This window comes from Geotrypetes seraphini, chromosome 2 (genome assembly GCF_902459505.1).
Source record: "Geotrypetes seraphini chromosome 2, aGeoSer1.1, whole genome shotgun sequence".
NCBI classification, from domain to species: domain Eukaryota; kingdom Metazoa; phylum Chordata; class Amphibia; order Gymnophiona; family Dermophiidae; genus Geotrypetes; species Geotrypetes seraphini.
In genome coordinates, this window is record NC_047085.1 from 13,148,365 (window position 1) to 13,172,231 (window position 23,867).

The 23,867-nt window shown below is 44.9% G+C and overlaps 1 protein-coding gene across 1 annotated transcript in view; it reads left to right on the top strand.

The window, feature by feature from the left end:
* The window catches only part of ZC3H3 (zinc finger CCCH-type containing 3), a 577,187-nt gene that overhangs the window by 15,798 nt on the left and 537,522 nt on the right, over positions 1 to 23,867 (top strand). The window lies entirely within an intron of this gene.

Sequence of the window (23,867 nt, forward strand, 5' to 3'; positions counted from 1 at the left end):
TTTATTATTTTTAATTCAATGTAATTTCGTCCCTTTTTGGGGGTAATTTGGTGCTTTGAGTGATTTTGAAGCTCTGCCTGCTTGAGAATTTACAGACTTCGGTCTGTAGCTGACAGGTCGATCTCACTGGGTACCTGTTAGCCAGCCTGCATAGTTTTCTCTGGAGCTCAGGGCCATCCCTGACATGGTCTCACCTACTGTTAAGCAGGGGTCGAGCGCAGGCTATTAGGCGCACTTAGGAGGCTTAGCGGTGTCTCGTAGGGTGCTGGCTGCGTCTTTGTGCCTCTGTCTGTCTTGGTGCACCTCCGTTGGTCCACAGGGTAGGAGGTGTAGACAGACATAGGAGTCTGATTGGCAGCCCAAAGATCAGCTTTGCAGAAGCATTCCCGGCATTGTGGCAGTGAATTTTCTCATCCAGCTATAAGAACATAAGCAATGCCTCTGCTGGGTCAGACCTGAGATTCATCGTGCCCAGCAGTCCGCTCACGCGGTGGCCCAACAGGTCCAGGACCTGTGCAGTAATCCTCTATCTATACCCCTCTATCCCCTTTTCCAGCAGGAAATTGTCCAATCCTTTCTTGAACCCCAGTACCATACTCTGCCCTATTACTCCCTCTGGAAGCGCATTCCAGGTGCCCACCACACGTTGGGTAAAGAAGAACTTCCTGGCATTCGTTTTGAATCTACTGTGAGAGAGCTGAAAGCAGGCTGCAGGACAGATCCTCTCAGGTTACAGTGAGTACACAGGTTGACAGTCTGTGAAAGGATCTGGGGAGGTTATAAAAGTGGGGTTTTGAGTGTTTCTGAAAGTTCCCCCCCCCCTGAAAAATCCTAAAATTGCCATTTGTAGAGTTTGGGAAGTGTGAAAAATATCATGATTTTGACGTAAATTTTTTGATGGTAGCCATCTTGGATTTTTAGTGATCTTTTTTCTAAAGTTCCCTGCTTTTTCAAAACTGAAAAATTTGCTTAGACACCTGCTGGAATGGAGTACTTGAGCTCTCCTCATGTGGATTCTTGCCAGGATTGCGCAAATTTAGCGCTTTTAGAGTGTCCTTGCGCCATGTGCTGTGTGGTGCAGCTGGGAGGGGGACTGTTTGGCAAATGCAAAGTGATGCACATTGAGAAGAATAACCCAAATCACAGTTACTGAATTCTATAGTCCATCTTGGGGGTTAGTGCCCAAGAAAAGGATCTGGGTGTCATCGTAGACAATTCGATGAAACCTTCCGCCCAATGTGTGGTGGCGGCCAAAAAAGCAAACAATAAACTAGGAATTATTAAAAAAGGGTTAACAAGACTAAGAATGTTATAATGCCCCTGTATCGCTCCATGATACAACCTCATCTGGAGTACTGTTTTCAATTCTAGTCTCCTTATCTCAAGAAAGATATAGTGGTGCTAGAAAAGGTTCAAAGATGGTAAAGGGGATGGAACTCCTCTCGTATGAGGAAAGACTAAAAAGGTTAGGGCTCTTCAGCTTGGAAAAGAGATGACTGAGGGGAGATAGGGTTGAAGTCTACAAAATCCTGAGTGGAGTAGAACGGGTACAAGTGGATCGATTTTTCACTCCATCAAAAATTACAAAGACTAAGGGACACTCAATGTAGTTACAGGGAAATATTTTTAAAACCAATAGGAGGAAATATTTTTTCACTCAGAGAATAGTTAAGCTCTGGAACGTGTTGCCAGAGGATGTGGTAAGAGCGGATAGCATAGCTGGTTTTAAGAAAGGTTTGGTCAAGTTCCTGGAGGAAAAGTCCATAATCTGTGATTAAGAAAGACATGGGGGAAGCCACTGCTTGACTTGGATCGGTAACATGAAATGTTGCTCCTCTTTGGATTTTGGCCAGGTACTAGTGACCTGGATTGGCCTCAGTGAGAACAGGCTACTGGGCTTGAAAAACCATTTGTCTGACCCTATAAGGCTATTCTTATGTTCTTGTGTTTTTCTGGTCGCCATTACATCGGTACATCGTGTGTCGGAACTGCAGGCTTTGTCTTGCAGGGATCTTTCCCTCCGTATGTCGAGGCTGGGGTTCCCTTCGGTTGGTTCCTTCCTTTCTACTGAAGGTAATTTTGGCTTTTCATATTAATCAGGAAATGTGTTTGCCTGCCTTTCAACCAACAGGTTTGAAGAAATTGGATGTGCGCAGAGTTCTTCTGTGTTATCTGGAGGTCACTAGCGAGTTTCGTCTCTGTGATCATTGCTTTCTACTATGATTTTAGAAAGCAATTGAAAACTTTTCTGTTTAGTACCTAACTAATCGGATCTTTTTATATGCTATTTGAAATTTATGTAAACCGCATTGAACTTCTTGGTTATGCAGTATAAAAATGAATTATTAGATTAGATTATTTGTGCTGACTCATTCAGTTAAGCGGGGTGCTTCTGCTTCCAAGGCCACGATTTCAAAATGGATCCTTAGGGCCATTTCGTCAGTATACATTCTTGCTGGAAAACAGTCCCCTGTTCCCTTCAAGGCACATGCTACCAGGAGTGTGGCTTCTTCTTGGGCCGAAGCTAGATCTGTCTCCCCTGAGGAGATTTGCAGGGCAGCAATGCGGTCTTCTCTTCACACATTTGCAAGTTTTATGGAGTGGATGTGGCGGCAAGACAGGACTCTGTTTTTGGGTCCTCAGTCCTAAGGGTCGGCGCGGCAAGCCCGCCCTAGCTTTTTGGAGACTGCTTTTCTACATTTGCCAAATTCTGCAAAGTGGATGTGGTGGCAAAACAGGACTCTGTTTTTGGGTCCTAGGTCTTAGGGGTCGGCGCAGCAAGTCTGCTCTAGCTTTTTGGGGACTGCTTTTGTACGTCCTATCTGTCTAGAATGTCTCACCTATTGCACTTTAGAGGCTTTGCATGGGGCAATAGCATAGGAGGGTTGCACCTGCCCCGGTTCACCGCTGGACCACCAGGGCGTGCAAGATAGGCTTTGGTTGGGTCTGGGAGGCAGGAGAGAGGTGGGTTGGTTTGGAGCCAGCTGTGACAGGAGACGGAAGGGGTTGCTGCTTTTCCAGCTCACCGCTGGACCACCAAGGCTCAAGGCAGGCCCGGGGGAGGCCTGCAGTAGTCCAGCAGGGGGTTGCACAGCTGGATGACTCGAATATAAACCGAGACCCCCGTTTTGGGCTATTTTTTTGGCCCCAAAATCTTGGTTTATGGTACATAACCTCCAAGATGGAGCAGTTGTGACCACTGTTTTAAGTTGAGCAAGTGCATTACTGCGAGTAGGGAGTGGTGCTTCAATATTGTGTTTTCAGTTGCTAGGGAGGTTCCCTGAGTCCTTCAGAGCTTTCCTGTCTCTCATTCTTGAAAGTGTGCTAGTGAAACAGTGCCCTCTACTGGCAGTTCTGTGGCTGTGACCCTAATAATAGTTGTATTGCTACTGGGCTTCCAAGATGGCATGGGGCTAACCTGCATGGAGTGTCCATTGTATAAATTCAAATAAGCAGAGGGAGACAATGGCTTTGTGGATTATTAGAAAACATGGCAATAACATGCTGGACTTAGTGTTAGTCGCATAATAGTCATAGAGGAAGATGACTAGCATCGAGATGCCCCAAAGGAATGCTTTGGATGGATAGAGAGGGTGGTGATGGGAGAGAAGGTTGAGAACAAGTTGATTTTGAGGGTACATATGGAGATTTGCCTGCTTATCTATTCTCGTTGAAAGCATTTCAGTTGGCCAAACTGGATGGGTCAGTTCCCCTCTTTTTTGCTATAGTTTAAATGTGTTACTGTGTGAACATGTAAAGAAATCAACAGGAAACCCTGAAAAGTTTTTTTTAAATGCGATGTATAATTAAATCTGAGGATGTGGTCAAGGCAACTAACATTGTGGAACTCAAAAGAGAATTAGACAAGTGGGGAACAGCCTATGTACACAGTAACACCATAAGCACAGTACTGGGTAAAGCTTTGGATTCTTGCCCAGAAATAGCTAAGAAGAAAAAAAATTTAAATTGAATCAGGTTGGGCAGACTGGATGGACCATTCGGGTCTTTATCTGCCGTCATCTACTATGTTACTATGTAAATGATGGCAGATAAAGACACACCGATCCATCCAGGCTGTCCAACAAACGGGCCTCAGTCTCCCACGCTTCAACTTACTGCCTTTGTGCCATTCTGCTCTAGCCCTTCCAACAAAGGGCCTCATACCTGAGCTCTGCAAGAGAGTCGAATATCTGACTGGGACAGCCAAAAGAGCGTGTCCCTTTGTGTGCTCCTTCATGAACATAAGAATTGCCGCTGCTGGGTCAGACCAGTGGTCCATCTTGCCCAGAAGTCCGCTCACGCGGCGGCCCTTTGGTCAAAGACCAGTGCTCTAAATGAGTCCAGCCTTACCTGGGTACGTTCCGGTTTAGCAGGAACTTGTCTAACTTTGTCTTGAATCCCTGAAGGATGTTTTCCTCTATAATAAGAACATGTGGGTAGATTGGACTTCCTTAAGTTCTTATTGAATTGAAATATTTCTCTTGTTGATGTTTAATGAGATGCTGTTATTATAACTTTGGTTAACGGAAGGTCTATTAACAGAAAGAACTGAAACGTGGACAGGCAAGGCAATGTATATTAACTTGTAACTTGCTGTGTCTTTCTCCATCCCTCCCCCAGTTATCGTCTAGAAGAGAATGAAAGTGAGGAGGTTTAGCCATATCATATGGACCAGTGCTAGAGATAATACAGTACCCCCCTGATATTCGCGGGGGTTCCGTTCCAGGAACCCCCGTGAATCTTGAAAAACCGCGAATACGGTTTTTCATGGGGGAGACTGGAGAGGGCAGCGGGAGAGGCAGGAGAGAGCAGCCGGAGCGCCGGCAAGTACATCACTCGCTGTATGCTCCGACCGCCTCTTCCTGCACTAAGTCGGGCCTTACCAATCGGGAGCTGTGTGTCAAAGCGGCTCCTGATTGGCTAAGGCCCAACTTAGTGCAGGAAGAGGCGGTCGGAGCATACAGCGAGTGATTTCCTGCACTCGCTGGCGCTCCGGCTGCTCTCTCCTGCCTCTCCCGCTGTCCTCTCCTTGTTGGCGGTTCGCGGTCAGAAAATACCGTGAATGACCGGGGAAACACTATTGTGAAAGATATCTTTTGAGTTCTCTGTTTGAGTGTTTGTGGATTTGAGTGCTTGGTGTTTATTTTTGATTGGCATATAGACCACTGAGTTGGGTGAATTAATAACTCAGTCTTTATTGTCTTGGAGGTTTTTAATATCTCCATTACAATGGCCCTCCCCACTTTTCACCAGACGTTTATGACTTTAATGTTTGAATTACATCTTAAACAGATTACTTGTGCTCATAGGTTTACATGCCCCTGGCAGAATTTGGGAGATGTGTGCCATTTGTGGAAAATGAGCGATCCTGCATAACACCATTCTTTAATTTAGGAATATTGGTAGGTGAAATTATTTATCATCCCAAAATTGTGTGTCAGACGTTCAAATACTTGAAGGATAATAACGTAGAACAAAATCTTTTTCAGAGAAAGGAAAATGGTAAAACCAGAGGACATAATTTGAGGGGTGGTAGATTCAGGGGCAATGTTAGGAAATTCTACTTTACGGAGAGGGTGGTGGATGCCTGGAATGCGCTCCCGAGAGAGGTGGTGGAGAGTAAAACTGTGACTGAGTTCAAAGAAGCGTGGGATGAACACAGAGGATTTAGAATCAGAAAAAAATATTAAATATCGAACTAAGGCCAGTACTGGGCAGACTTGCACAGTCTGGGTCTGTGTATGGCTGTTTGGGAGAGGATAGGCTGGGGAGGGCTTCAATGGCTGGGAGGGTGTAGATGGACTGGAGTAGGTTTTAACAGAGATTTCGGCAATTAGAACCCAAGCACAGTACAGGGTAAAGCTTTGGATTCTTGCCCAGAAATAGCTAAGAAGAAAAAAAAAAAAAAAATTTTTAATTGAATCAGGGTGGGCAGACTTGAAGGACCATTCGGGTCTTTATCTGCCGTTATCTACTATGTTACTATGTTTTTTAGTAATCATAATGATAACTGAACACACATTGCTCTGATCAAAAGTTTACATACCTTTGACTGTTTGGGCTGATAATATACACTCAAGTTGAGATGGCAGTGAAGGGTAAGTATCCACACCTATGTCTTGTTTGATTGAAATTAGGATCTGTGTATAAATAATCAATGAGTTTTTCAGCTCTTGAGAAACCCTTGTGCATTTCATCCAGGGTTACACTGACTTTGCTGGTTACTGAAGCATGGGGAAAGCAAAAGAACTGTCAAAGGATCTGCAAGCAAAAGTAGTTCAACTTTATAAATCAGGAGAAGGATATGAAAAGATATCTAAAGATCTGAAAATGTCAATTCTGATCAAGAAGTAGGTTCTGTTAATTCTAAGCCACGGCAAGGTAGATCAAGAAAGATTTCAGACACAACTGCCAGAAAACCTTTTAGGGATGCAAAGTAAAACCCACAAGCAACTTGGCTTGGCTCTTTCAGCATGCACAATAAGGAGATACGTCAAGAAAAGTGGGCTATATGGTAGAGTTGCCACAAAAAAGCCATTGCTGCACCATTGTTACAAGACATCCTACTTACAATACGCCAAACAGCATCTAGAGACGTCTCGAAACTTCTGGAACAAAATAATTTGCAGTGATAAGACCAAAATTGAACTTTATGGTCATAGTCATAAACACTATGTTTGGAGAGGAGTCAACAAGGCCTATGAAGTGAAGCATGAAGGGGGTGAAATACAGCAGCATAGGGAATGTAATCCATATTGATTGCAGGAGGAATGCAGAATCTTAACAGAAAATATGTCCATCCAATCATTCTCTGTGCAAGAAACTCCGCAACCTTTATATGTCCTGTCTGTCCAGATTAGATTGACAGACCTATAGAAATGTTTAGTAATAGAATTTGCATTCATCAGCCAGGAAGCTGCCCATGGGGTGCACTTGGACTTTCCAACATGACAATGATCTGAAACATAAGGCCAAGTCGACCCTTCAGTGGCTGCAGCAGAAAAAAAGGGGAAGTTCTTGAGTGGCCATCACAGTCTCCTGACCATTGAGCCACTTTGGGGAGAACTAGACAGCCAAAGAATTTACAGGATCTGGAGGCTTTTTGCCAAGAGAAATGGGCAGCTTTTCCACATGAGAAAATAAAGGGCCTCATTCAGAAAGAATGCAAACAGTTGTTGATGCAAAAGGGGGCAAGATACGATATCAAGAACTAAGGGCCTTTTTTATCAAGCCCAATAACGCGATAAATGCACCGAAGCCCTTAGACACTCGCTACTGTGGCTTGATAAAAGAGGCCCTAAAGGTCTTGATGTGGGCTTGTAGGTTTTCAAAATACAGTGGTGCCTCACACAACGAACTTAATCCGTTCCAGGAGCAAGTTTGTTATGTGAAACGTTCGTTGTGTGAAACGCGTTTTCCCATAAGAATACATGTAAAACAAAATAATTCGTTCTGCAGCCCTGTTTTCCCATAAGAATACATGTAAAACAAAATAATTCGTTCTGCAGCCCTACATTTCCCTCCCTCCACCTCACCTTATATGCAAAGTTTGCCAGCTTTCTTTTTCACCCAGCCGCACGCTTTCAAAAAGCTGTGCACGCGCAGCTGCTGAAGTTGATCAATGTTCTCCTCTCCTGCAACTTCCGGTTTCCGGTTGCGTCAGAGGAGAAGATTGAACAACAGAGCATGCGCGCATGTGCTGCTCTTTGAAAGTGTGTGGCTGGCCGAAAAAGAAAGCCGGAAAACTCGGCATCTAAGGTAAGGTGGAGGGAGATGATGGAACACTGCATTCAGACAGGAGGGTGCTGCTGTTCCCGGCTCACATTAGGAAGCGGCGAGAGTAGTTCCGCCCCCCCCCCCGGGCCCCTCGGGCGACTTCGTTGTGTGAAACGAAGTTCGTTATAGGGAGCAAGACAAAAAGTTCGTTATGCGCAGCGTTCACTGTGTGAGGCGTCCGTTATGCGAGGCACCACTGTATGCCATAATAGCTATTAAAGAAAGAACGTATCTAGCTTATTTCTTCGTGTTAGAAATATTATTTCCTTTAGGTTCCTAAAGGATAAGGGGATTGAGGGGTACAGATAGAAGTAGAGATAGGTTATAGGAATAGTCAGGGACCACTTCACAGGTCATAGACCTGATGGGCTGCCGCGGGAGTGGACCGCTGGGCACGATGGACCTCTGGTCTGACCCAGTGGAGGCAACTTCTTATGTTCTTATTGCTATGGTTTTTTTTAACGATTATGCTAGTCAGCGATTCATAGTGGTTTAATTTGAAACACATTAAAATATAAGAAATATGTTTTGTATGATTGCTCATATTTTCCACAAACGATACACGTCTTAGATAAATTCTGCCGGCGTATGTAAACTTATGAGCACAACTGTTGTTTCAAGTTCAAGTTTCAAGTTTATTGAGTTTTGAGATACTGACCATCGATGAACACCTGGCCGGTTTACAATAAAAAAGTTGAAAATAAATGATTGTAGAAAAGGAGGGGGGAGGTGTAGATATTAATTAGACAAGTTACAAGTACGAACATGAACTTGGGGGGTAAAGGGGGAAGGGAAAGTTGATAAATACATCTTTGGGAAACAAAAAAAATGGGGAGGAAGAGAGGGGAGGGTAAAACATCAGGGAACGGGATCGCTTCTTAAAAGCGGTTCTTATTTAGTTTATTAACTGTTAAAGAAGAAATATTTAAGAGTCTTTGAATAGAAACGTTTTTAGTTTAATCCTGAATTTGTCGAGAGAGTTTTCAAGACAAAGTGGAAGCGGCAATGTGTTCCATAGAGTAAGGGCTACAACTGAGAAATTAGTTTTCCTAGTGAAATAAAATTCTTTGATGGAAGGTATGGTCAGTAAATTCGATCGGCTGATCTAAGAGTCTGGGAAGAGCAAAAAAGGATGAGGAGCTGTATCGAGAAAAAGTGGGAGATGTGAAAGTTTGATTTTGAAGACCAGCATTAAGGTTTTGTAGGTAATGCGGTGAGTAATGGGTATCCAATGAGATTCTCGCAGAAGTGGAGTGACGTGATCGTATTTCCCAACCTTATGGATAAGTTTAATTGCTGTGTTTTAAATGAGCTGCAGGCAATACTTTTACGCACTTATAATCCAGGTTTCATAGAGTCTTCATTCATATCAGATTGAAAAGGACAGAAAAGAAGACAGACCAGTCTGTGCTTATTAATAAAGTGCAGTGCTTTTTAAGAACAAATGTGGGTTTGGGGCAGGGGGCCTCAGATCTAGTCCTCAAGGTCCACAACCCAGCCTGGTTTTCCGGATTGCCACAATGAATATGTATGAGGTGTATTGGCATGTAGCGGAAGCAGCGAATACAAATACATCTCATACATTTTCATTGTGGAAATCCTGAAGACCAGACTGGATTGTGGATCTCGAGGACTGGGTTTGAGGGCCTTTGGTTTACGGCATAGGTTCTCAACCTTTTTTGAATCAGAGCCCACTTTTTCAGTGAATCATTTGATAGTGCTCCCCTTGGGTAAACTATATTATACGTACTTCCCTGCCCTGTCTGTTACCCTTCTCCCTCTCTCCACTTCCCTTCAGCATCTGCTTCCCTCTCTCTCCCCTCCTCACTTCCCTTCAGTGTTTGTTACCCTTCCCCCTCTCTCTCCATTTCCCTTCAGCATCTGCTTCCCTCTCTCTCCCCTCCTCACTTTCCTTCAGCGTCTGTTACCCCTCCCCCCTCTCTCTCCACTTCCCTTCAGCATCTGCTTCCCTCTCTCTCCCCTCCTCACTTCCCTTCAGCGTCTGTTACCCTTCCCCCCTCTTTCATCACTTCCCTTCAGCGTCTGCTTCCCTCTCTCTCCCCTCCTCACTTCCCTTCAGCGTCTGTTACCCTTCCCCCCTCCCTCTCTCTACTTCCCTTCAGTGTCTGCTTCCCTTTCTCCCCTCCTCACTTCTCTTCAGCATCTGTTACTCTTCCCCCTCTCTCTCCACTTCCTTCAGCGTCTGCTTCCCTCTCTATCCCCTACTCACTTCCCTTCAGCGCCTGTTACCCTTCCCCCTCTCCATTTCCCTTCAGTGTCTGCTTCCCTCTCTCCCCTCCTCACTTCCCTTCAGTGTTTGTTACCCTTACCCCTCTCCCTCCACTTCCCTTCAGCGCCACTCAACCTCTTCCCCTCATCGGGCCACATTCCTCCCTTCCCCTCATCTTTGTGGACGCTCTTCATAATTTTCCATTTCTGAGCTGTCCAGACATGGCAACGTTCAAGTTTATTTAAAAAAATTTTTGTACCGCCTAATCAGGTATCTAGGTAGTGTACATCAATAAAAAGGATTACTGTAAACTCTCGCAAATTCATGGTTCCGAATTCGCGGACTCAGTAATTCGCGTTTTTTTTTTCTTTAAAACCCTCCTCCCTTCATAATTGTTATGTAGTAACAGCTCAGCCCCTCTCCCGCTCTCTGGTGCCTTCTCCCCTCCTTCGCAACATTTGTGGTCACCCCAAGAACGTAACCCCCCCCTAATATCGGGAGAGTACTGTATACAAACTACATTTAAAGTTAAAACAAGGTATGAAAATTAATAAAAAGGGACATCTCTAGGGAGTGTTAATACAACAAGCAGTAGAAACTAGATGAACGCTGACAAAAAGGAAGTGGGATAGAACTACAATAATGAGAGGAAAGAAAACAAAAAAGGGACAAACATAAGGTAGGGAAAGACCATCGGAAATGGGTTTCATATAAGGACAGTTATAGTCTCAAAGCGTCGGTAAACAGGAATGTTTTTAGTTTTGATTTGAATTGGTTTAAAGTTGTTTCTTCTCATTTAATTCGCAATAGAGTTCCAGAGGGAGGGAGCGGTAACGGAGAAGATATTAGACAGCATGGTATTAATATGTTTTAAAGATGGGATAGTGAGGAGGTTAAGTGTGACCCGAGTGAAGAGTGTTGAGGAATGAGAAGCCTGTTGATAAATTCTTGCTGGTTACTTGAGCGCATTTTGAATGTTAGTAGTAATTTTTTTAAGTGATTCGGGGCTCGAGCTTTGATTAATAAGGGGGTGACGTGATCATATATTTTAGCATTGAAAATGATTTTAATCGTTGTGCTCTGCACAATCTGAAGCCGCCTTATTTCTTTTTTTCTTATGCCTTTGTAAAGGGCATTCAGTAATCAATGCATGAGATCTCCAGGTCCCGCGCGATTGCCCTAAAGCTTCTTCTCTGACGCACTTCCTGTTTCCGCCTGGGCGGCTTGCGTCAGAGGAGAAGCTTTGAGGCAGTGCTGCCATCAGTGGCCATTGGATTCGCCAGTAGCTCAAGGGGGCGGCGGCTGGTCCTCAGCTCCCCCTCAATGTGACTTGGACACAAAGGCCCGGATTCTGTATAGGACGCCCATCCCGGTCCTTAGTGGGCGGGGCTTTAGGCACCTGGGCCAATCAGGCCCTAGGATCCTGTGGGTTGGGCAGGGGTGGGGCAGGCCCGCCTCATTTGGACAGAGGCGGGCCCGCTGGCCGGACGGTGCGAGGACCCATCTGGCCAACTTGCAGGTAAGCCCGAGGGGAGGTTCCGGGATGGGGGTTTCATTGGGGGGGGGGTAGGCAGGAGGGGTTTGGCACCCTCCTGCCACAAACATCGGGGGGTTGGGGAGGGGAGACTGGCGGCCGTAGCCGCTATACTAATTGTGGCAGGGAGATCCCTTGCCGCGATTAGGTATAGCGGCCCCATCTACTTACCATGTAGGCCAGCATTTTGCTAGCCTACATTGTAACCGTCTCCTGCTCTGCTAGGGAGACGCATAGGGCCGCCTAGCCTTAAGCAGGCTTGCGGGCCTCCCTAGGCTCCTGGAAGCGCCTTCAGTATAGGCGGCCTGCCTGGGGAGCATTTTTTTAGAAAACGTGCCTCCTGATTGGCTGATTAGACAGCTGTAGGACGCCTACAGCTGCCTACAATCGGGACGCACTTTGCAGAATCAGGGCCAAAATGCCCCCCTTAGACTTCTTAGCGCCCAGTAGGTGGTAGCGCCCCCATTGGGAACCACTGGTTTAGGGTATGCACAGGTAGCACTACTACTAATAATCACTTATATAGAGCTGAAAGGCGTACACAGTGCTGTACATTTTGGCATTTAAAGATGGTCCCTGTTCTGAAGAGCTTACAATCTAACTTGGACAGACAGAAATGACATATAGGGTTAGGGATGCAGAACCCAGGATGAGAGGAATTAGGAGTCGAAAGCATTCTCGAAGATGTGGGCATTTAACTGGGCCTTGAACACTGCCAGAGACGGAGCCATGGACAGAGATGAGACTAACGAATGGTCTATCGAAGAATTGTCAGTCTGGGATGAGACATGTGATGTGTTGTCTAAAGGTGTCTTTTTGACTGAAGAATTAATGATGTCACCGAGGGTCTGGCCAAAAGGTCTGAAAGAATGCAGGGAAAAAAATCTTATAATTTAGAGAATAAGAATAGTAGAAATGGAGAGTTTTTATTGCCAGCATTTAACTAATTCTAAGAAGGCATATAGGAATATGAGAACATAAGGACCAGATCAGTGGTCCATCCTGCCCAGCAGTCTGCTCACGCGGTGGCCCCTAGGTCAAGACCAGTGCTCCAAATGAGTCCAGTCTCACCAGTTTAGCATGAACTTGTCCAACTTTGTCTTGAATCCCTGGAGGGTGTTTTCCCCTAAAACAGCCTCCGGAAAAGCGTTCCAGTTCTCTACCACTCTCTGGGTGAAGAAGAACTTCCTTAAGTTTGTACGGAATCTATCCCCTTTTAACTTTAGAGAGTGCCCTCTCGTTCTCCCTACCTTGGAGAGGGTGAACAACCTGTCTTTATCTACTTTGTCTTGAAACCCTGGAGGGTGTTTTCCCCTATAACAGCCTCCGGAAGAGTGTTCCAGTTTTCCACCACTCTCTGGGTGAAGAAGAACTTCCTTACGTTTGTACGGAATCTTCCCCTTTCAACTTTAGAGAGTGCCCTCTCGTTCTCCCTACCTTGGAGAGGGTGAACAACTTGTCTTTATCTACTTTGTCTTGAATCCCTGGAAGGTGTTTTCCCCTATGACAGACTCCGGAAGAGCGTTCCAGTTTTCTACCACTCTCTGGGTGAAGAAGAACTTCCTTACGTTTGTACGGAATCTTCCCCTTTCAACTTTAGAGAGTGCCCTCTCGTTCTCCCTACCTTGGAGAGGGTGAACAACTTGTCTTTATCTACTTTGTCTTGAATCCCTGGAGGGTGTTTTCCCCTATGACAGACTCCGGAAGAGCGTTCCAGTTTTCTACCACTCTCTGGGTGAAGAAGAACTTCCTTACGTTTGTACGGAATCTATCCCCTTTCAACTTTAGAGAGTGTCCTCTCGTCCTCCCTATCTTTGCATACCTCTTCTAGACTGACCGTCAACCCTGCCAGTTTCCCGTCTTCGTTTCCAGCATATAGCAGATTCTGTCAATAGCTCTTGTGAGTTACATGAGTTGGTGAGTCAGTTAGCTAGAGGGTTGTCAGCGAGGAGCAAGTACTGAATATAGGCAGGATATTTGGGCACGGTCCTAGGTGTGAAAATGAGCCTTCTGATTGTTTGGAAGGACCAGGCGAGATGTTGAAGTCCAAAAGAAATTAAATTACACCTGCAGCTAGCAAAATACATAGTTTCCATGCCATCTATGTTAATGAACCATTCTTTCAGCAGGGGTGTGGTATATAAGGCCTTAACCCCCTCCCCCCTTTTATGAAGCCACATTAGCACTTTTTTCACCGGCTGCGGCGGTAAAAGTGTCAACGCTCAGAATTTCTAGCAGCGTCGTAATTTTTACCGCCGTGGCTGGCGATATAAAAAAAAGCTAAAGTAGCTTCATAAAAGGGAGAGTTAGTTTGAAAAAAATAATGGTGGACTTGCCAAACTTACAGTTGCTATTGAAATTATTGCAATATTTGGAAAAGTGACTCCATCAGATTTTTGATCATATTGCATAGAAACAAGATGGCAGATAAAGGCCACATGGCCCATCCGCAGCATCCACTATCTCCTCCTCTCCCTATTGGCCAAGGCTCTTAACATTTGCATCTCCTCTTCCTATAGGCTAAGGCTCTTTACACCTGCATTGTGATGTCATAGAACTTATGGTTATAGAAACATGATGGCAGATAAAGGCCAAATGGCCCATCCGCAGTAACCATTATCTCCTCCTCTCCCTATTGGCTAAGGCTCTTAAAATTTGCATCTCCTCTCCCTATTGGCTAAGGCTCTTTACACCTGCATTGTGATGTCATAGAACTTTATGGTTATAGAAACAAGATGGCAGATAAAGGCCAAATGGCCCATCCGCAGTAACCATTATCTCATCTCCCTATTGGCTAAGGCTCTTAACATTTGCATCTCCTCTCCCTATTGGCTAAGGCTCTTAACATTTGCATCTCCTCTCCCTATTGGCTAAGGCTCTTAACATTTGCATCGCCTCTTCCTATTGGCTAAGGCTCTTTACACCTGCATTGTGAGGTCATAGAACTTTATGGTTATAGAAACATGATGGCAGATAAAGGCCAAATGGCCCATCTAGTTTGCCCATCCGCAGTAACCATTATCTCCTTCTCTCTCCGAGAGATCCCACGTGCCTATCCCAGGCCCTCTTGAATTCAGACACAGTCTCTATCTCCACCACCTCTTCTGGGAGACTGTTCCATGTGGTTCATAGACAAAACCGCCGAAGACAAAGGCGCGCGCCGACAACTGAGCGCAAGATGGAAGCGCGTGCCGAAGAAAAAGAGTGTTTTTAGGGGCTCCGACGGGGGGTTTTGTTGGGGAACCCCCCCACTTTACTTAATACAGATCGCGGTGGCGTTGTGGGGGTTTGGGGGGTTGTAACCACTCTCATTATACTGGAAACTTAACTGTTTTCCTGTTTTTTAGGGAAAAAGTGAAGTTTTCAGTATAATGTGGGGGGTTACAACTCCCCACAACGCCCCCAGAACGCGACGTGATATGTATAAAGTAAAGTGGGGGGGGGGTTCCCCCCCACCCCCCTGTCGGAGCCCTTTAAAACAGTCATTTTCTTCGGTGCGCGCCTCCGCGTTGTGCTCAGTTGTCTGCGCGCGCCTTTGTCCCGGCGCGCTTTTGACCTGACACCGTTCCATGCGTCTACCACCCTTTTTGTAAAAAAGTATTTCCTTAGATTACTCCGAAGCCTATCACCTCTTAGCTTCATCCTGTGCCCTCTCATTCCGGAGCTTCCTTTCAAACGAAAGAAACTCGACTCATGCACATTTAAATGTCTCTATTATATCTCCCCTCTCGCCTTTCCTCCAAAGTATACCGTTTTGTCTGCAGTTACTGACAATAGGGCATGAGTTCACCAGAACTGGGATGTATTGTGGTTACATCTAGATCTGTTAGCAGTGTTTGATGCACTTCATTAGGGTTTATTGATTTGGCAGCTGTATGGTCTAGGTCAGGGGTGTCCAACCTGTGGCCCGAGGGCCACATGCGGCCCTGTGAAGTATTTTGTGTGGCTCCGGTCGAGGGCGATGCAGTGTTTTCCTCTGCTGCCCCCGGGTATTTACCATCTTGCTGGTTCCTTCCTCTATCTTGCTGCAGCATTTCCGTGTTTGTGCGGCCCCAGAAACATTTTTTTCAGCCAGAGCGGCCCAGCGAAGCCAAAAGGTTGGACACCCCTGGTCTAGGTACTTGGGGCAAGGTTATGAGGTGATTTGAAAGCTAGGTGAGAATGCTCCGAATATAGGCCATTTACTTGCAAGGTTCTGCGTGGATCAAGGACTGTCCTTTTGGCTGTTTAATTCATATGTGGTAGCAAAATTGAAAAATTTGGGGTAAAAACTCACGTTTATGCTCAGGGCTGTGGAGTCGGTAGATAAATGTTCCGACTCCTCAGTTTTTTGAACTTCAGACTCCGACTCCGACTCCAGGTACCCGAAATTTCCTCCGACTCCTCGACTCCGACTCCACGGCACTGGTTAATTTTCAGATCGTTAAAATGGAATGTCAAGTTGAGAGAAACGAGCATTTTCGACACCACCTTCTTTTTGCTTTTAATCAAGGTTCTAAGGCCGCAGAAGCTGCTCGCAACATTTGTGCTGTGTATATAGTGGGTGCTATAGCTGAAAGAATCGCTCGTGATTGGTATGCCAAGTTCAAAAATGGAGTCGGTAGATAAATGTTCCGACTCCAGGTACCCGGAATTTCCTCCGACTCCGACTCCTCGACTCCACAGCCCTGTTTATGCTCTGGGTGAGGTGGGTAACAGGTTAAATAAACCATGGCTAATGACGGGCGTTTTAAAAAGCAGTTGAAACTTAATCTGGATAAGATGAGGGCGCTCTGCATTTCCAGGCACGGCCAAGAGTTAAATATAGTACCCCCTCCCCCCCATAGCAGGTTTTCCAGTTCTGCTACTAGATCATTTAATTAGTCTGGGAGTCAGGTTTAATGAGCAGCTTATAACAACTTTGCAGATTTCACAGGTTGTTAAATCTTGCTTCTGTTTTCTGCCTATGATTCATCGTTTGCATTCATTTATGGTGCACAAAATTGTCTTGAAGCTGGTCATCTTTAGTCCTGAATAGATTAGATGATTGTAATTCTCTGGTTCGGGGCGTCGCAGCCAGTTCGGAATTTTACTCTTAAATCATTGACTGGAACGTGGGACTATGATCGTGTTACTCCTTTGGTAATTATATATCATTGGCTTCCAGTGGAAGTAGGATTAAGTTCACAATGTCGTGCTTGGTCCATAAATGCTCTTACAGGGGAATACTTCTAGCAGCTATGTATATCCCTGTGGTCATCCCAGACAGGGACCATTATAGTTTCATCTCTACCTGAAATTGGATTGGCATGCTTATGGTTACGTTGGTCTGGAGAAGAACCAAATCATCTTCATTTCCATAAACAATTAGAAGCTGCATTTTTAACTCAAGCTTTCGGAGGGCTGAAGGTGAATTGTATGTAAAGTATATACATTACATTACATTAGGGACTTCTATTCCGCCTATACCTTGCAGTTCAAGGCGGATTACAATAGAGCTAACTGGACATTTCCAGTGAAGTTACAACAGTTTTGGGGGTTTTTTGGGGGTTTTTTTTTTTTTGGTTACAAGGGAGGAGAGGTAGCTGGATTAATTCCGGAAGAACTTGCAAATTGGATATTAAATTGACTGTGTGATATAACAAATAGATTACAGTTAGAGTACAAATAAGATTACGTTACATTTCCGGGATCTGAATACTTGGTTGGTGTTTTGGGGAGGAAGAGATTATTTAAGTGGAGGTTTGGGGGGAGAATTTATCTAGGAGGAGGGGGAAGGGTTGGGTTAAGATATCTGGGTAAATTTTTTGAAAAGTAGGGTTTTGATTTCTTTTCGAAAAGTTTTGAAGTCGCCCGTTGCCGTCAACAGGTTGGAGATGGAGTGGTTAAGTTTTGCTGCTTGCGTCGCCAGAAGGTTATCAAACATCTTTTTGCGCTGAGTGCCCTTGAGTGGAGGGAAGGCAAAAGGGTTCGGAGTTCTTCTTTGTCTTGCGGTGAGGATCTGGTTTAGGCGGTTGTTTAGATAGGGGGGGGGGGGGTGGAGCCGTTTAATGCTTTGAATAATAGACAGTAGAATTTGAATTGAATTCGTGCTTGCATAGGTAGCCAGTCTAGGAAGGCAGTTGTAATATGATCATATTTTCTCAGGGAGTAGATCAGTCTGAGGGCAGTGTTTTGTATAGTCTGAAGTTACACTTACAGCCTAAGTCAGGGGTCTCAAAGTCCCTCCTCGAGGGCCGGAATCCAGTCGGGTTTTCAGGATTTCCCCCAATGAATATGCATGAGATCTATTTGCATGGACTGCTTTCATTGTATGCTAATAGATTCATTGGGGAAATCCTGAAAACCCAACTGGATTCCGGCCCTCGAGGAGGGACTTTGACACCCCTGGCCTAAGTGGTCCATTCAGGTACTCAAGCATTTCTCCCTATCTGTCCTGATGGGCTCACACTCTACCTAATGTCACAAGGAGCAGCATGGGATTTGAACCCACAACCTCATGGTCCTAGCTCTAACCACTGCACCACATTCTCCCTGTTTTTGTCTCATTTAGATTGTTGGTATAGTCTCTTGTCCTGAGTTTATTGCATTATTGTAATATCCTTTATCTTTCGAATTCTAAGCAAAATGTAAAAAGACTGCAGACCATTCAGAACACTGCGGTGTGGTTGATCTTTGGGCCAAAGCGCTTTGACCATGTATTACAATGTTATCATAAATTACATTGGTTAAGTGTTGAGGCTAGAGTAATTTTTAAACTTGGTTGCGCATCTTTTAAAATGCTATATGGATTATTGCCAAGTTGTCTCCTTGAACACTTCAAATTTGTGAATAGGAATCATCTATGATTAGTACATAGTAACATAGTAGATGACGGCAGATAAAGACCCGAATGGTCCATCTAGTCTGCCCAACGTTTCTTGTTAAGGGAAGTATTTATAAACAATTTTTTTGTAAAACACTGGCATACCAAGCAGCCCTTTGGGAAAAACAAGTTAGTACTCCCCCGATATTCGCAGGGGTTCCGTTCCAGTGAATTTCAAAAAACCGCGAATACGGTTTTTCAGCTGATCGAAGGCAGGAGATGCCGGCGGGTGCTTAAATTGTACTTACGAAGCCGGGCACATTTTCCGACCGTCTCTTCCTTGTACTAAAGTCATGGTTACACCAATCAGGATCTGCTTTGATACGCCAGATAGCATGTCAAAGCAGCTCCTGATTGGTGTAACCATGACTTTAGAACCAAGAAGAGGCAGTTGGAAAATACCACAGATTACTAAGGGGTCCTTTTATCAAGCTGCGGTAGGGGTTTAATTTGCGTAATACCGCACGTTAAATCGCCTGTCACCCTAGCCGCTAACACCTGCATTGAGCAGGCGTTAGTTTTTTAGCTGGCCGCGGGGGTTAGCACGTGATGAAATGTCCGACGTGCTAACCCCACTAGCGCGGCTTCATAAAAGGACCCCTGAGTCTGCGATTTGCGAACTGTATTTCTTTTTCCATTTCTTACTCAACTTTTAGGAAAAAGTTAAAAACTTATCTTTTTAGGAAACATTTAAGTTAAAATTTTACAATAAGTTATAATGTCAATATATTTTGGAATTCTCTGGCTTAATCTACTATAATGTTAGCACAATAAAACCTTGTATTGCAAAGTCTTGCAATACAAGTACATACAGTATACACACATCACAACTGAGCCGATGGTTCTTCTCTCTCTGACGCTGCAGGAGTGTAGTGACTGTTCTAAACGAGAAAAGTCTTGCAATATGAGTACATACAGTATACACGCGTCACATCATCACCAACTGAGCCGATGGTTCTTCTCTCTCTGACGCTGGGGGAGTGGAGTGACTGTTCTAAACGAGCGAGGTCTTGCAATACGAGTATATCCAGTATACACACGTCACATCATCACAACTGAGCCGATGGTTCTTCTCTCTCTGACTCTGCAAGAGTGTAGTGACTGTTCTAAATGAGAAAAGTCTTGAAATACGAGTATATCCAGTATACACACGTCACATCATCACAACTGAGCCGATGGTTCTTCTCTCTCTGACGCTGCGGGAGTTTAGTGACTGTTCTAAACGAGCGAGATCTTGCGATACGAGTACATACAGTATACATGCGTCACGTCATCACAACTGAGCCGATGGCGCTTCTCTCTCTGACGCTGTAGTGACTGTTCTAAACGAGCGAGATCTTGCGATACGAGTACATACAGTATACGCGCGTCACATCATCACGACTGAGCCGATGGTTCTTCTCTCTCTGACACTGCGGGAGTGTAGTGACTGTTCTAAACGAGCGAGATCTTGTGATACGAGTACATACAGTATACGCGCGTCACATCATCACGACTGAGCCGATGGTTCTTCTCTCTCTGACACTGCGGGAGTGTAGTGACTGTTCTAAACGAGCGAGATCTTGCGATACGAGTACATACAGTATACGCGCGTCACATCATCACGACTGAGCCGATGGTTCTTCTCTCTCTGACACTGCGGGAGTGTAGTGACTGTTCTAAACGAGCGAGATCTTGTGATACGAGTACATACAGTATACACGTGTCACATCATCACAACTGAGCCGATGGTTCTTCTCTCTCTGACACTGCGGGAGTGTAGTGACTGTTCTAAACGAGCGAGATCTTGCGATACGAGTACATACAGTATACACGTGTCACATCATCACAACTGAGCCGATGGTTCTTCTCTCTCTGACACTGCGGGAGTGTAGTGACTGTTCTAAACGAGCGAGATCTTGCGATACGAGTACATACAGTATACATGCGTCACGTCATCACAACTGAGCCGATGGCGCTTCTCTCTCTGACGCTGTAGTGACTGTTCTAAACGAGCGAGATCTTGCGATACGAGTACATACAGTATACACGTGTCACATCATCACAACTGAGCCGATGGTTCTTCTCTGTCTGACACTGCGGGAGTGTAGTGACTGTTCTAAACGAGCGAGATCTTGCGATACGAGTACATACAGTATACGCGCGTCACATCATCACGACTGAGCCGATGGTTCTTCTCTCTCTGACACTGCGGGAGTGTAGTGACTGTTCTAAACGAGCGAGATCTTGTGATACGAGTACATACAGTATACGCGCGTCACATCATCACGACTGAGCCGATGGTTCTTCTCTCTCTGACACTGCGGGAGTGTAGTGACTGTTCTAAACGAGCGAGATCTTGCGATACGAGTACATACAGTATACGCGCGTCACATCATCACGACTGAGCCGATGGTTCTTCTCTCTCTGACACTGCGGGAGTGTAGTGACTGTTCTAAACGAGCGAGATCTTGTGATACGAGTACATACAGTATACACGTGTCACATCATCACAACTGAGCCGATGGTTCTTCTCTCTCTGACACTGCGGGAGTGTAGTGACTGTTCTAAACGAGCGAGATCTTGCGATACGAGTACATACAGTATACACGTGTCACATCATCACAACTGAGCCGATGGTTCTTCTCTCTCTGACACTGCGGGAGTGTAGTGACTGTTCTAAACGAGCGAGGTCTTGCAATACGAGTATATCCAGTATACACACGTCACATCATCACAACTGAGCCGATGGTTCTTCTCTCTCTGACGCTGCGGGAGTGTAGTGACTGTTCTAAACGAGTGAGGTCTTGTGGAACAAATTGTATGAGTTTCTGTTATTTCTTATGGGGAAATTTGCTTTGATATACGAGTGCTTTGGATTACAAGCATGCTTCTGGAACAAATTATGCTCGCAAACCAAGGTTTGACTGTATCTCTTAATTTGTGAACCGCACTGAACCGCAAGGTTGCTGCAGTATATAAGAAATCATGTTATGTTATGTTATGTATTGAACAGTGATGAGGTCTGATTTGTTATTGTATTTTTATTCTTTATAGTATTTTGCACGTAATGACTGTATATCAAACTACAGCTATAATGTGCTTTGATGTATGAAGATTAGAAAAGGTGAAAGAGAATTATATGTAGCTAGTAGTTTGTGACATTATTTTAATTATGTATGTTGGAATGTAACTTGCTCAGAATTATTGGATGGTTGTCAGGAATACATTCATTTTTAATAAATAAAATAATGCATCAAACGTAAATGATGAAAGTCTGGAGAAGGGAGAGTCCCTGGACATCGTGTATTTAGACTTCAGTAAGGCTTTTGATAGTGTCCTACACCGGAGGTTATTGAACAAGATGAACGCGAACAGCATGAGTAGAAGACTTCAAAGGGTGATGGTGAACGGTACTCCCTCAAACACGTCGGAAGTGACCAGTGGAGTACCACAGGGCTCGGTCTTGGGCCCGATACTATTCAATATCTTTGTAAGGGATCTGCCTCAGGGACTTCGAGGAAAAATTACATTATTTGCTGATGACGGTAAACTATGCAACGTTGTGGGCAGCGCGGCAGAGCCTAACGGCGCAACCATGCCCGACACTATGGAACAGGACCTAATTTTACTAGAACAATGGTCCAGTACTTGGCAACTGAATTTTAATGCCAAAAAATGTAAGGTAATGCACCTTGGTAAAGGTAATCCATGCAGAACATACACCCTGAATGGTGAAAACTTAACAAGAACTGCAGCAGAACGGGACTTGGGAGTAATCATCCGGGATGATATAAAAGTTGTCAATCAGATGGAGAAAGTGTCGGCAAAGGCTAGACAAATGCTAGGATGCATTAGAAGAAGCTTTATCAGCCGAAAACCTGAAGTTATACTACCGTTATACAGAGCCATGGTGAGACCTCACCTGGAGTACTGTGTCCAGTTTTGGAGGCCACATTATCAAAAGGATGTGAAGAGAATGGCCCCTAGGATGGTCTCAGGACTGAAAGACATCCCTTATGGAGAATGTCTGACTAGACTGCGCTTATATTCTCTCGAAGAGCACAGAGAAAGGGGGGACATGATAGAAACATTCCAATACGTCACGGGCCACATTGAGGTGGAAGAAGAAATCTTTTATCCTATGGGTCCCACGGTGACAAGAGGGCACCCGCTAAAACTCAGGGGGGGGGGGGAAGATTTCATGGGGACACCAGGAAATACTTCTTCACCGAAAGGGTAATTGATTGATGGAATGGTCTTCCACATCAGGTAGTTGAGGCCAGTACCACGCTTGACTTCAAGGGACAATGGGACTGTCTGGTGGGGTCGCTCCAGAGGAATGCTTAAAAAATGGATTCTCAAGGAGGGAGGGTTCTTGAGTAGGCAGACTTGTTGGGCCACCGGCCCTTTTCTGCCATCACACTCTATGTTTCTATAGCGTCTGAGTATTGCTTCTTTAAGGATAGCTTTGTCCCTGCCCTGGAACACCCCTGGCCATTCCTCTTTGAAATGGCTAAATTTTGGGAGCGTGTGGCGCAGTGGTTAAAGCTCCAGCCTCAGCACCCTAAGGTTGCGGGTTCAAACCCAGGCAAGTCACTTAATCCCCCCATTGCCCCAGGGACATTTGATAGATTGTGAGCCCACCAGGCAGATAGGGAAAAATGCATGAGTACCTGAATACATTCATGTAAACCGTTCTGACTCCCTTAGGAGAACGGTATAGAAAATTGAATAAATGAAAAATCTTTTTTTAAAAATTCATGTATAGCTCTTCAACCAAAATGTATCTTTTTGAAGAGCCTAGTAGTAAACATCCCCCCCCTCCCCCCAAAAAGAAATCCGATAAGGTCAGTGCTTCCTACTGGCTGCATCGGTGCTTTTGTCGAATATTTGCAGCTATGATTTAAAAAAAGCACATAAAGGGCAGTTCTAGAAATGGTGCTCAAGCCTGGTCACCCCAAAAATGAGCACTGGACACTGGTCTATAGACGGCGCTAAATGCTGAGATCTGTGTCCAATTTGAGGCGTAAGGATTTACGCTAACTGAAATTTGGTATAAGTCTCCACATAATTGGATTGGATTTATTATTTTTGCTTGACTGCTGTTAGGTGGTGTACAATTAGGGAAATCCCTTTTCTTCAAATTCACTGAGCTTTGGAACAACCTCCCTGACCCTCCCTAGGCTCATTCCAATTATTCCGAAAGCATCTGAAAACCTGGCTTTTCTCCAAAATGTAAAGCTATCTCTTTAAAATGTAAAGCTAGCTATCCTCTTCATAACCTCTAATTTCTTATTATGTCCTTCCCTCATTGATTGAATTACCTGTAAACCGTGCCGAGCTCTATCTTTATGGAGATGATGCGGTATGCAAACTTAAGGTTTAGTTTAGTTCGGGGGTCGGCAACCCGCGGCTCCAGAGCCGCATGCGGCTCTTTTCCACCTCTGCTGCGGCTCCGGTAGTGTGTCACGCAGGAATGCAGCTTACAAGTCCGTCGTCGC